This window comes from Prinia subflava, chromosome Z (assembly GCF_021018805.1).
Source record: "Prinia subflava isolate CZ2003 ecotype Zambia chromosome Z, Cam_Psub_1.2, whole genome shotgun sequence".
NCBI lineage: Eukaryota > Metazoa > Chordata > Aves > Passeriformes > Cisticolidae > Prinia > Prinia subflava.
The window spans coordinates 47,067,142-47,081,668 of NC_086283.1; the positions used below are offsets into that span (position 1 = coordinate 47,067,142).

At 37.4% G+C, this 14,527-nt stretch overlaps 1 protein-coding gene across 3 annotated transcripts in view; it reads right to left on the reverse strand.

Annotated features, from left to right (window-relative positions):
* PRUNE2 (prune homolog 2 with BCH domain) overlaps positions 1-14,527 on the reverse strand; it is a 132,082-nt gene that overhangs the window by 57,790 nt on the left and 59,765 nt on the right. The window lies entirely within an intron of this gene.

Below are 14,527 nucleotides of genomic sequence, written 5' to 3' on the forward strand. Positions count from 1 at the left end.
AGCATGAACTCCTAGTAAAGCTCAAACTCAAGAAATAGATTCGATGCAGAATAAGGGACAGGCCACACAGAAGGACTCTAGGAACACTGAGTTGCAGGGATACAATGAAAAGGCCAAAGCCCACTTGGAACTGAGTCTGGCAAGGGATATCAAGGACAACAAGAAGGGCTTCTACAATTTTGTCAGCAGCAAAAAAAAAAAAACGTTAGGGAAAATGCAGGGCCACTGATGAATTAGATAGGTGTTTTGGTGATGGAAGGCACAGAGAAGGTAAAATTACTGAATGCCTGCTTTGCAAGTCATTACTGCTGAGACCAGCCCTCATGAATCCCGGACCTCAGAGGTAAGAGAGGAAGGCTGGAGAAAGGAAGGCTTTCCCTTGCCTGTGAAGGGTTGGGTTAGAGATCAGCTAGGCAGACTTAACACCATAAATCCATGAGATCTGATGGGATCCAATCACAGGTGCTGAAAGAGCTTGCAGATGTTGCTCTGCTGCTCTCCATAATCTTTGCAAAATCATGGAGAATGGGAGAAGTGCCTGATGACTCAAAGAAGGCCAATGTCATTCCTGTCTTCAAAAACAGCAAGGAGACCCAGGAAACTACTGGCCAGCCAGCCTTATCTCAGTTTCTAGAAAGGTGATGGAACAGATCCTTCTGGAGATCACCAAAAAGCATGCAGAAGACAAGAATATCATCAGGAACACAGGAGTAGTCAGGATGGATTCACCAAAGGCAAATCAGGTTATGCCAATCTTATAGACTCCTATTACAGCATGGCAGGATGGATCAGCAAGGGGAGAGCAGTGGTTGTTGACTACCTCAGCTCCAGCAAGGGTTTTGATGTTGTCTCCCATAACATCCTCATAGGTAAGCTCAGAAAATGTGGGTTAGAGGAATGAACAGGGAGGTGGATCAAGAACTGGCTGAATGGCAGAGCTCAGAGAGTCATGATCAGTGGAGCAGAGTCCAGCAGGAGGCCTGCAGTCAGTGGTTTTCCCAAGAGATCAATACTGAGACCAATCTTACTCAACTTGTTTGTCAATGACCTGGAGGAAGGGATCAAATGCACCCTCAGAAGTTTGCTGGTGACACTGAACTGGGGGCAGGGGCTGATCCACCAATGGCTCTGCTGCCATTCCGTGGGACCTTGATCAGCTGCAGGGATGGGCAGAGAGAAACCTAAGGAGGCTCAACAAGGGCAAGTGCCAGGTCCTGACCTGGGGAGGGGCAGCCCCAGTGCCAGCACAGGCTGGGGCTGACCTCCTACAGAGCAGCTCTGTGGGAAAGGACCTGGGACTCCTGGTGGGTCACAAGCTGTCCATGAGCCATCAGTGCCCCTGTGGCCAGGAGGGCCAAGGGAATCCTGGGGTGCACTGGGAAGAGTGTGGCCAGCAGGTGGAGGGAGGTGACCCTTCCCCTCTACTCAGCCCTGTGAGGCCACACCTGCAGTGCTGTGTGCAGCTGTGGGCTCCTCAGCACCAGAGAGACAAGGAGCTGCTGGAGAGGGTCCAGTGGAGAGCCACAAGGATGGTCAGGGGTCTGGAGCTTCTCTCTTATGAGGAGGGACTCTGGGCACTGGGCCTGTTTGGTCTGGAGAAGAGAAAACTGAGAGGAGCTCTCATCAATACTCAGAAATATCTGAAAGGTGGGTGTGGGAGGATGGTGCCAGACTCTTTTCAGTGGTGCCCAAAGAAGAGATGAGGAGCCATGGTCATAAACTAAAGCACAAGAAGTTCCACCATAACTTGAGACAGAACTTCCTTGCACTGAGGGTGGCAGAGCACTGGAACAGCTGCCTGGGGAGGTTGTGGAGTCTCCCTCTCTGGAGACATTCAAATCCCAGCTGGACACATTTGTGTTGTCACCTGCTCTCAGTGACCCTGCCTTGGCAGGGGGGTTGGACTGGATGATCTCCAGAGATCCTTTCCAACCAGAACAATTCTGTAATTCTGTGATACTGGTCTATTGCTATTTCTTGAATAAATCATGGGTTTTCATTAGAAAAAGAAAAATATTTTATGAAATTTGTCATGCCAATATTTAATCTAAAAAATAGATGTTAATATAATAGTATTGAGATGAAAACCCCACAAGCTAATTTAAGTTTGCAGCCCTTTATATCTGTCCATGATGATGTTACCCTATTCTAACACACAATTACCACAGACTGTTCCTATAGCTTTCCTCATTCCTACTCTTGGAATTGTGCAAGTTATCAAAAAAATACACACACACACACAAGTAAGGACTGAGGCAAAGTATTTTTATGCTACTTGCATCAAAAAAAAAAAGGCCTTCTTTCACACACGCCCCACACCAAATACACAGGAGCTTGGACTAGCTCCTATGCTTGGACTAGCTCAGTTTTGTGGAACTTGAAACATAAACCATGCATCCCCCTTTCTCAACTGGGACCATAATGCACAAAGTATACATGTCTTTTTTCAGCCCTCACTTCTGATAACTACTGGTGAACAAATTTTATTTTCTCCTTTATGTTTCTGCTGTTTGTATTAAAATAACTTTTTGTCATCTTCTACCCAAGATTTATTTTGATGCTGCCAAGCTACCCTGGCCTTGAATAACCAGTAGTTCCTCATGAACACAGCAGAACTGTTTATGTGCAGATTGGCATGTTTTTCCCCTGCATCTATCTCCTGCCTAATAAATTGCTCTTTTGGTTACAAATATATAAATACTATTTATTAATCTACTCAAATGTGTCCACAAAATGCATCTCCCTCCCTCTAAGTTAAACTTAAAAAAATCTGTTTGCCAAATGCTTTGAACGTAGATTCACTTCTGTGACTAGAGATGAAGTCCCTTTTGATGTTTGCAAACCTAAAATGAGGTTTATGTGAAATTTACACAGATTAATGCACAGACAGTCAACTGCCAGTTTATTGGTGGACCCTCAGATGTGACATCTGAATAGATGGTCATGATGAGGAATTATTCTGAATATGTTTTGAATGTCCAAACCAGTGAAATCTTCTGAAGATACATGCATTGGGCAGATTAGAAACAGTTCCAAAATGTCCTTGAGCATGAAAAAGTCACCTCAGTTATCCCATTCCTAACTGCAGCTGGAACAATTAAAATCTATTAAAATAAAAAATCTGAACTATAGCAGATTCAAAACCATCTGAAAATCACTGATAACTCATCTAAACACTCCTAAAATTTATTCTTTTAAACTAGTGCCAGCAACAAAATCCAGACACTTCCTTCCCAAGCATTCAAACATTCAAGTAAATCATGACAGTTGCAAACAAGACTTAAAACCTGCCAAAGACCATACATTGAAAGACACGATAGATATATGGACTCTCCCACAAATTTGCTAGCCTAAATTAACAAGCAGAATGTTACATGTATTATAAATGCTTACAGAAAATAAAAAATTTCCTTCAGAAATGAAAAAATGCATATAATTTCAACAGTTAAGCTGGCATATCCCAACTTAATGACAAGCATTTAAATTATGCTGTTGATGAATTAGTATACCAGGAAATATACTGGTAACAATGATAAAGGAAGTTAACTAGTCATTTTTATACACTCCTTTTCTTTAACTAGCATGTGCTGGCTCAAGTATTAACTAATATTTACATAGTATGCAGCAGGTAAACAGCATATATAAACATTATTAGTTGTTATAATGCCCTCTAAGTAACTTATAAACAACAACAACAAAAAAGATTGTTAGCATACTTGAAATGTATGTACTTGAAATAAATAGAATCAAGTAGTACATATTATTTTGCATAGTTAACAACAATATAACTAGAGAAGTTATTTAGTGTCATAACGTGTAATAAAATTCTGGTTTTGTCTAATGCATATAAATAGCTTCTGCTGTAACACATTAATATGATGGGCATTCTGAAATTTACAAATATTTTTTGCATCAGTTAGGGAAGCAGAATGAGAAAGTCGAAGAAATCCAAAGAGTTTTGAACGATTTTTTAACATGACCTGTTTAGTTATTATGTAATTTGTTGAGAAATACTATTTTAACTAAGTTGTATACTGCTGGGAAATTTCTTTCTCTGAAACTCTATTTTCGTTCTTGATTCTCAAGAATCTCTTTTTAAGTTTAACAAATGATGTAACTATAAACATGGATGATCGTTTAAAAGAGGCAAAATAGCCAAGAAATATCTAAAGAGAATCTGTAACTTCTCTGTCTCTTGCAACACTGATTCATGAAATCAACAGCCAATTACCCAAGTTATCACTACAAACGTACATTACACACACTTCTGACTCTTCTAAACTAACTGTGTCAATATTAACCTGACCAAATTAAGAACAAACTGTCTCTTTTGTTCTTCACACTTCTCACATGGGGAGCACAATATGGCTTTTGTCAGAGGTGCTCCATCATTTTGGCTCAAGGAAACTGTCAGTACAGTTTGGGATTCGTTATTCATGGGCAGATACCCTGATGGGTCTAATGAAGCCTTTCTGCTGACAACTCATTTGCTAAAAATACCAAACCGTCACAAAATATAAATGAAGAATATTATATGCCATTACAATTTTCACAACTGATGCAATTATCACAATACAGAAGTCATACATACTGCTGCATACTGCATTCTCTTAATATTTCATGGTCGGTATTTCTGCATTCCAGTTTATTTCTATGTGATCACTGATAAAACTTTATGACATACTAAAATTGCAATATAATAGGGTAAACACCAATGATACAGCACACATGCAGAGCTAACAGTCTGTGTGCCATTTGTTGTAAATCCAGCTAATTACTAGAAGCCCCCTCCTTTATAAAAAAAAATTTAAAAAGCAAGGCAAAAGGGTGCAGAAAAATACTCAATTTTTTATAAAAGGTTTTCAGGTAAAGGTCACTAAAAATTGAAAGAATAGTATAAACACCATGATGTTTACAGGACTCCAGACACACAGACAAGTGTATTTGTTGTTTAACTGCTTTTTTTTTTTTCTGTCAACACCACTGGTAAAGATGCTCTATTAAAAATCACTTTTCTGCAAGGAAAGACTGCATTTTTCTATTGTGTGGTTTGATGTACCAAATAGCAGCTCTTCTGCACTGATATTTATCAGTCTTCTGGAAAGAACAAAAACAGCAGCAAATTCTGCTTCCTTTATGTCTACCTAATACCGTTTTTGTCTTTATGTTTCCAAAAGACAAAAAAGGTGTTAGGTCCTAAACTAAAGAGTAGGAGAAAGTGAATCTTTGAGCTTTGTTGTCTTGCTCTATGACAACCCCAGTTCCACATTCAAATTTTGGCATTCCGAACGTAAGTTGGAAAGAATTTGAACTGGAAATACTGTAACATTGTGGAATGCTCATATCAAATAATGCATTGAGTGCCTGTTTAGCACTCATACCCCTTGGTATTGATGAAGGCCGTGGTATTTACAGTGTATTATTTTCATTAAATGCAGAGTAACTAGAAAAAAAGAAAGCAAAGAAAAAAGAAGGATTCCTCTTTAACTGAAAAAAATTAGCATGCTTTGTTCAATGAAAGCATGTGTACACAGGTCCATAATGGAAAGAGTGCCTTTTCTACAGCATTAGTGCATTTTATCATAGAGTCCTAACAATGATCCATTTTTTATGAATTCAGATTGCAGCTAAACAGCTGTGTTTAAGCAGAACTTACAAAGATTTACATGTTTTTTGTGTATTTAGCACAACACATGATTTCTGGGCAAGACTGTGAAGTCTCAATTCATTCATAAAACTTGAGGTAGAAAAATTTTGCTCAGGTATACCGCAGAAATGCAATTTCTTTATTCCCCATTCAGAACTTGCTCTGAATTTAGCAACTGGGGTACAGCATCTTCACGTATCCTAAAAGACATTATGATACACATATAACATACAAATATCATCATGGTCCGCTCGTCTTACAGCATTCTTCCTAGAGTTGGAGTGCCTGCCTTTAGTGTCTATCGCTGTCGCCCACCTATGGAACACAAATCCTTATCCATAAGCAAGGCAGCCTCCCATGAGTGCTGAGGTGTACAAGTAACTCCCTGAAATACAACAGTGCCCTGTTAGGGCACTGCCACTACTGCACAACATAAACATTGAGTGCATAGCCTGGAGACATTAACAAACACAGGTACACTCCTGCATATCTAATAATAATATTAGATTGCTGTGACCTCAGTATCTGGAAGAAAAGAAGTTCTGCAGTACAGGAATCAGAGAACGTCAAAGTACGTCATGTAGTCTGGCACAGAGGTGAAAGTACTCATTTATTCCCATCTCTAAGGGAAGAAATTTAAAGTGCTTGTAATTTGTCTCATTGTTACTGGATGTTTTCTGTAATACGAAAACTGTCACTGATAAAGATAAAGTTGCCAATTTTGAGTATTTCTGGTAGTTGAAGGGTAAGTAGTTTTGAGAGGCTAAAAATGCAAAATACATTAAAATACATAGCTGTAATTTTCAAGTTTAAACGCTTAAATTACACCTCCTTTTTCAAATGTTTCTTTAAAACTCTGCCTCTGTAAAGTAAGTCAAGGGACCAACTAGAAAACTTGCAATAATAGTAGTATGACTTCTGCTCCATATAGAGGAGTATAGAGAAATGAAGTATGTTTAAATGTGCTCCCTTCCAGATAATTTTAAAGGTTGAAGTAAATAGGAAAATATTTTTTTCAACAAACGTACATGGAGAGGAAAATCTTTTCTTTTGAAACCACAGGTATACAAAGCCTAAAACTGCTTACCCACCACATTTATAAGCAAAGATCTCCCATAGAAAATATGCACGAAATATGTACAAAATTAAAATAAGTATCTCCATACTAAAGTACAGCATAGTTTATACAATCTAACAATTCTTTACCTCAAAAAATTTATAAGAAAAAAAAAAGCGTTGTTCTTTATTAATCAATAAGCCACGTGGACAAAGCCTACAATACAGTTTTTTATTCTCCTTTATATTATTCTGTTTTCTGACTCTGGGTTAAGAACTTCCATCTGATTTCTCCACAGCTTGTAAATCAATTAAAAATACTGAAAAAGACACAACCTATTACTTCAGTTACAAGGTTCATTTAGTCACATACAATATTTGATTTCACTGTTGACTGATTACCAAGTGGTAACAAGCAAAAGGCTGAATTGACAGAGTGATGAATTAAAACATAAGAAACATTACAACCATACATATACTGACCAGGAGCTGTCTCTTTTAGCCAGCTAAGTCTCAGGTGTAAGGTTATACGTAATAATTCATATCTTACAAAATAATCCCCATGCAAACATGATAATGCAAAAACACATTTCTGGCTGTCAAGAAAATTTCTGGCAAAATTAATCAACCATTCATCCATTCAGGCTCTTTGCATATCCTTTTGTCAAAGAGGGAATACTAAGAGATTTCTTTCCTGTTCCACGCGCTCATTGCAATGGTTTGTAAAATCCATCAAGCCTGAGTTGATTTATTGAACTGTCTCTTAGCTCAGCAGTGTAACTATAGCAAATGAACTGGTAACTTCTTAAAAAACAGCAGTGATTCAACAATATCTGGTTTATTTGATTCCTTCTAACTTCAGATTAGCAATTTCTTAAAGGCACTGACTTGCAATATTTGGTAGTTCTATCTGCAATTTTATAAAAGCATGTTATGTTTGTACTGCCTCACATTTTTAATATTATGTTTTGACATTTGGCAAAGACTTTTTTGATTTATAACTGATATTAGACTGTACCTAAATCTTCACATCTCCACACCAGCCAGCAAGTATGCTTCTATTGCTACTCAATAGAGCTTTCAAATTTAAATACAGTACTGCTGTGTACTGTTATGTGAGCCATCTCACTCATTAGGCTATGAATACTGAAAACTAATTACCCCCACCTATTTCTTTAATTACACAGACAACTTTACATGCATATTCAACTGTTTTTGTATTTATCTATTCCCATCACTAGTAATGAGAATTGTTGTAAGAAGTAGTTAAGGCACAAAAGGCAGAGATATGCCAAGCCATTTGAAGCACATGGATTTTATTGCTACGCATCGTCCATTGAACCCCATGAAGCACATTCATCACTCACCAGCTTTGCATTTTTCTTCATAAAGATATATGACCTTTGCCTATTAGATTTCATTAGCAGGGCACCATACAAGGCTCGTCTGCAGATGACAGGATAGAAAGCTAAACAACCTCGCCTGAAGGATTTGTGAGAACAAGCCCATCTTCAATCTTTGTCCCTGGGAGGCACTTCTAACACCTGCCAACCACAGCACTATCATCAGAAAAACATTTAGAGATTTATCTTCAGGCTGGTGATTATAAGAGATAATTTGTTTGGAGTATGGATAAAGTTGGTCTAGCATAAACAAACTACAAGCTCAAATTATACAGCGAACCTCATTAACTATTGATTTAACCACTGCAAATCCATGAACAAATGTTGTATCAAAATGTTAATTCTTCATGAAAATATAATCAAAAAAGAAACCAGCCAAAATGTCAAGGCAGGATGGCAGGCTATTCTTAAATGTTTGCAGTTTAAAGTGGAAATAGAGACTTGCTTTGTCATAACATCGGCAACACTATACTATTGCCATTTTCCCTTAACATGGAGTTTTGTCTGGCAAGAAGTGCTAGATCTTTTCAGTTGCTGCCACTACAGAGGGATGAAACAGTGTTTTCTCTCCTACTTTCAGGAACATTTCTTTTGTTTGGAAACAAAAGCAAGACTAGATGTACCATTAAAAACACTTTCAATAGCAAGAAGCTAGAAGGTTATAAATGGAGGCCATCACCGGCAGACAGTCTGAAAAATTATATCTTCATTAATATATCTTCATATATCTTCATTATATCTTCTATATCAGAGGTATCACACATATCCTATGTTCCATAACTGGAAATAACTTTTTCCTAATCTTTGAAAATTATTTTAACTCAAGCTAAAAATAAAACTTTAGTCTTCAGACAACAGCATATTTAGAAATAATACATCTGAGGTCTATTTTTTAGGGGGAAAGGTTAGGGTTTTTTCCTTCTTTTGTAATGCAGTGGCATTCAGGCCTGTCCCCTATTTGGTAATAGAAAAAATGAAGCCAGACCTCGGTTGCAATCCAAAGAGAAGAGCCAGAAGATGTTTCCACCTGATGTTGGTGGAATACGGCCTAGGAGAATTCCATTGCACTGTCTCTAACAGCAACACAATTACTTAATACTTATATCCTGAGAGCTCATTTATGTATAGAAGGCAGAAGGAAACCTGCAGTACCACCTACACTTCGGCATTCTAAACAAATCATTCAGTGTGACTTGCACTTAATAACAAAATATCAATACTTTTAACACTATTTTCACTGTAGAAACAGCAAAAATCTTCTGGAAGGGACTAAAAAACTTTCAGGTAAAATACTCAAAAGGAGGAGAAATTATGAAAATATTTTCATGGGATGACATTATCTCTCATTACTATTGCTTCTGGATGGGAATGGTATTTAATGTGAAATTATTAGTTTATCAATTAAAAAAAGGCAAAATGACAAAATCTGCTGGGGAAGACAGTCTTACAACCTGAGTGTTCCTTACACAGCAACACAGCCATTCAAAGTTACATGGCAATTTTAGTTTTTACCCTTTTTTTTTTTTTCTCTCTATTAGATTTACTTTGCTAATTTATGTGTTCAACTCAAAACGTCATTTCAGGAATAAACCATACTTAGTAATTATTAAAGCCATTTCACTACATATATATAGACAAGAAAATGAAGTTGCAAGATAATTAATAGAAAATTAAAAATAATCATCTGATAATAAATCAAAAGAGCTATTTATGCAGGATTCAGTTCTATCACTTCTAAGTTGTTAATATGTCAGTTTTGGATTCTTTCACCCAATCTCAGTAGTTGGTGAAGCTTTCTCTTTGATCTAGCTACATCTTCTGCCTTTCAAAAGCAGCTGTTTGATTCCTCAGAGTCTTTTGACTGCAAATCATTTTTCTCAAAAAATTTATTTCTTTGATTCATGCTCTTGACTCCAAAGTACTATTTTCTCCTACAAGTTTTCTTCCTCCAGGGCTGAAAATTCTTGACTTAAATAAATTTTTACTTTTGCTATTACTTGTCATGAACACTATTGTTCCCACTTCCAACTTTTCATTCTCCTTCCTATTACCCCGAATCTCTCTAACTCAAAATACAGGTTTAGCAAAACACCCTTCCAGGAAGTAAAAGTTCCCTGCCAAGCATGTTAGTATTTTAGAAATGAATTTTCAATTATTTTGATTAAATCACTTTTGCACTGTATGCTAAATCACTGGCACTTTGGTTGATCACCCACAGTGCCTTGTCACTTGTCAGCAACTGTCTGGAATACAACGAAAGACAAAAGAGAATTAATTTTCTATTCATTCAGTTTATCTCTCTGCTGTGGGAAGCTGAACATCTTCCTCCAAAACATATGAACAAGCAAGGATCAATGTATTACCAAAACAACTGACTTCAGTCTCATCTGCAGTGAGACTTAACTAGGAACTAGAAATTGGACAGAGATGGTCAAATGCTGTACACTGAACTTCGCCACCAAAAAAAAAAAAAAAATCCCAGAGTAGCAGTAGCTACTGCTACTAGTAGCAGTCAGAGTAGCAATTCAGTAGCAATTCAGAGTAGCAAAGTCAGAGTAGCAATGCAGTTCTTTGTAATTCATTTAAGTTTCCTATGGATTCTTCTAATAAGCACTTACAGTTATGCAAACAAAATGCCTTTAGCAACTCGTTTGTTAAACAGTCAGTTCCTTCAGAAGACAGAACAGGAGTCATTACCAAAACAAGCGAAAACAGGATAAAACAAAGTTCTTTGCAGATGCCTGCCAGGGGACTCACACTTGGTTACACCAGGCTGAAGTTAGCTGTGGCAACCTTATCTCTGTTTTACAGTAACTAAGAGAGCACTTTTACCACTGAGATGGTTCTGTTTCCTGAGAACCAAATACAAGTTTTCTGTATGGCTGCTCTTGGACCTGCAGGACAAAGTTCTCCAGCATACATGCTTTCTTCAGGTTGTATCCTTCAGAAAGTTGTTCTTTGCTCTCTCACTAGACAACTAAAAGTGAAAAATGAGATGCAAAGCAAAACAATACCTTAAAATCAATCTGAAGTTAACCACTCTGAGACACAGGACTGCTTTGGTGATACTGGCATGTAAATGCAGTTAAATAACCACCCAAAAGAACTGGAATATCTTTCATATTGTTCTAGTTTTACTTGATACATGAAATACTCAATGTTTAAAAAATTTATGACTAGGAGTATGTCAAAAAGGAAAAAGGCTTTTTTTCTGAAGAACAATAACATGGGGATTTTGTTGGGGTCAGTAAACAAAAATGTGCTTTAAGATTTAACATTACAGAAAAAGTGGCATGCAAAAGCATTTTTTTTCCAATATGTTCAGCAGCCATAGTTTCCATAATCTTCAGCTATATCAGTACAGTCCCCACAGCATAACACGATTCTCAAATGGGCTTTACCAACTTTCTGGCGATTCCATCATGTTCACTAGTGAATCCAGCAAGCACAACTGGCTCTGCTCTCATCACTACAGCCTTCTTCCATGAACTGAAACCTTGAGCCAAGCCTTAACACGTGCTTACTCTCTGCTTCATGATTGCAGTCATTCATCGTGACTGAAGCATCTTTCTAATACACTAAGAAACTTCTCAGCAACTTCAAAGCAAAATTTCACCCAACTAAGAAGCCACCCTGTTTACTAGATTTTGTACTGCTTCCCATTGATTTCAACTGGTGCTAATCTGAGGCTTCAAAATTAAGTTTTGAATGAATTTTTTTATCATGTTGAATCTGTGATTTCTGGACATTGAAGGAAATGAAGTAAAGACAGGGTGGTCAAACTGGTAATATACGTTATGTAAAATGTGCTTAAAATGTACTCAAACCTTAATGAACTCAGGAATTTCTTACTGAAATAATCCATGGAAATAAAACACAAACCTTATTAATTAGGACGTATCCAAGGCTTTCTATCCTACTGGCTCATTTTTAGAATTCTCTCACTTCAAACTCTGTGAAATTGATGTCTTTTAATTCAGGGCCTCATTTATTTTCTGAAAATACCGTTAAAAACATTAACATGTAAATGAGAAAGCCAAGCTCCAAGTAGGCAAGTCTTCTTTCCAAGAACTTAAAAAATCTGTATGGAATGACACAAGGGCTTTACCTCTGCTACACTGTGCTTTGAAAGACTATCTAATTGCTGAGTGCTAGAGAGAGGCATATATATATGTGGAATACATAATGTATTATCAAAACCATGTAGTAGATGCTAAGTAGTAAAGGAAAGGCTCTTTTTAACAACATGCACATTAAATAGCGCATCTACTACATTAATCCAGTTTTAGTTTCTTGCAACTCTGTTAAGAATAAACAGCAGTAACATAGACCTTCAGCTCAATCAGTGAATATACTTGTATCATAATCCTTAACAAAGAGATGACTTTAAATATCCAAATTCTAAGACACAACGGTCCAGAGCTAAAATAACATTAAAGCCACTGACTTACCTCTCTTTACAGTGAACCACAAACCCTGACATTCCTCCCTCAAACAAAAAGAACTGACCATATTTCTGCTATACTCTTCAGCAGAACAACATTCTTACATGTAATGTGTGGTTTACCTTCACCACTCTACATCCACCAGGAAGAAGAGGGGGAGTGATGAGAGGAAACAGTACAAGACACAGAATTCTTTGCCAGATCTTTTATCAAACAGCTGCTTACAGGTATCAGGGAAGACAGGATATGATAAAGAATTTGGGAGCAGATATAAGTGACAAAGAGGATACCCATAAATTGGGCACATGAGTTTATACCAGAATAATACTTACAGAGAACTCGCTGTTGAGTTTATTGAGTAAAACATTGAAAAATACAAGATAGAGGAAGAAACAGGAAATTAAGTATGCGCAATAACAAGTATTATGTCATCTGAGTATGAGCATTACCAACAAAGGGAGCAGACAAGTATTGATTAGAAGATATTTAAACCTGATTTAATCTTTCTTTTTCACCCACCAGATGGTGCCCTTGCAGCATCCACGAACAAGCTAAGTGAATCTCTGCCTCTGTCTACAGACAGAGACAGGTCATTCCATGTGTTCCTATACCTGGTTCTGAAGGGACAGTTTAGCTGTATCACTGACACTTGAACTGTTCTTAAAAAGATGAGACTTCTCAGATAGTTCTTGGCACACATATTTTTCAAAATCTCATTAGAAGTCTGACTAATTTTAGTAGCAGCATGATCTACAGGCCATACATACCCCTATGGCAGCTGGTATCCGCTGCGGTATATGGATCTGTGAGCAGGAGAATGACAGTTTGGCATCAATTAGGGGAGCAAACAAACTCTTAGAAAACACTGGAGATTTATTTTGTTGCCTGAAACATGGTTTCTAACCTGGAAATACTTCATCTCTGCAGAGATGTGTATTTCTCCCACAGTGATGGAGAAAGCTTTGCAGCTGTTCAGGTTAATGTGCTCCTGTTTCTCTGCTGACATTTAAACTCAAGGATACACAACATTCTTCAAGGCTTGATTGGCACACAGAAGTAAAATGTGTATTCAGTGTTAATCTCCTAGTCTATTACTACTGTCTTTCATAATCTACATATATTTTACAAAATTTTTTAGTAAGAAAGGCTGTCAGAGCAAATGATGCATCAAATTCAAACAGGCCATCAAGATTGCTAATGGATTTTAATAGCAGCTATTACAGCATAATGGTATTTTCCCAACAGCTGTTTGTTTATAAAATTTTCAGTTTACAAGACCTTTATGTCCAATCCCAGGAGACATCCGTCAATTCATTTATAATCATTTGGTTCAACCTACATGTAAATGCTGTCTTATTTGCACTGGGTAAGACTGTACATGTGTAGAAGACATGAGCAACTACCACAGCAATGAAAATGCTGGGGAACTTTACAAACTAAACTAATTAGTGTGTACCTTTTGACTTTAGCAGAAAATTAAGTGTTTTACGTGTTTCTTTCTTCCCGCTCTTGAATAGCTCATTGCAACTAAGGCTGCCTGGATTACAGCCTATTTGATGACCCAAACTGACATATGATTATTTGTTTAGTTCCATGTAGCTACAGCTGTCAAAGATTTCAAAACGTAGCACATAATTTGGCATAACCAATAACCATAACCAGAGCAACTGGCCAGCAGACAGTGGCTCAATGTGGCCTGCAGAAGTCTGGAGAAGCCTCAGAGGAAAAACATCTTGCAGGCTTACAAAGTTAGATCTGATCTGGAAAACCTATCAGACACAAAACCCAAAGAGCATGACTAAGCTTTTTTCCCTGATTTGTGATGGTTTGGTTTGGTTTGGTTTGGTTTGGTTTGGTTTGGTTTGGTTTGGTTTGGTTTGGTTTGGTTTGGTTGGTGGTGTTCTTTGGTTGACTGGTTGGGGTATTTTATTGTATGAGCAAGTGTCTTTTGATATCTATTAGACACAAAACCAGAA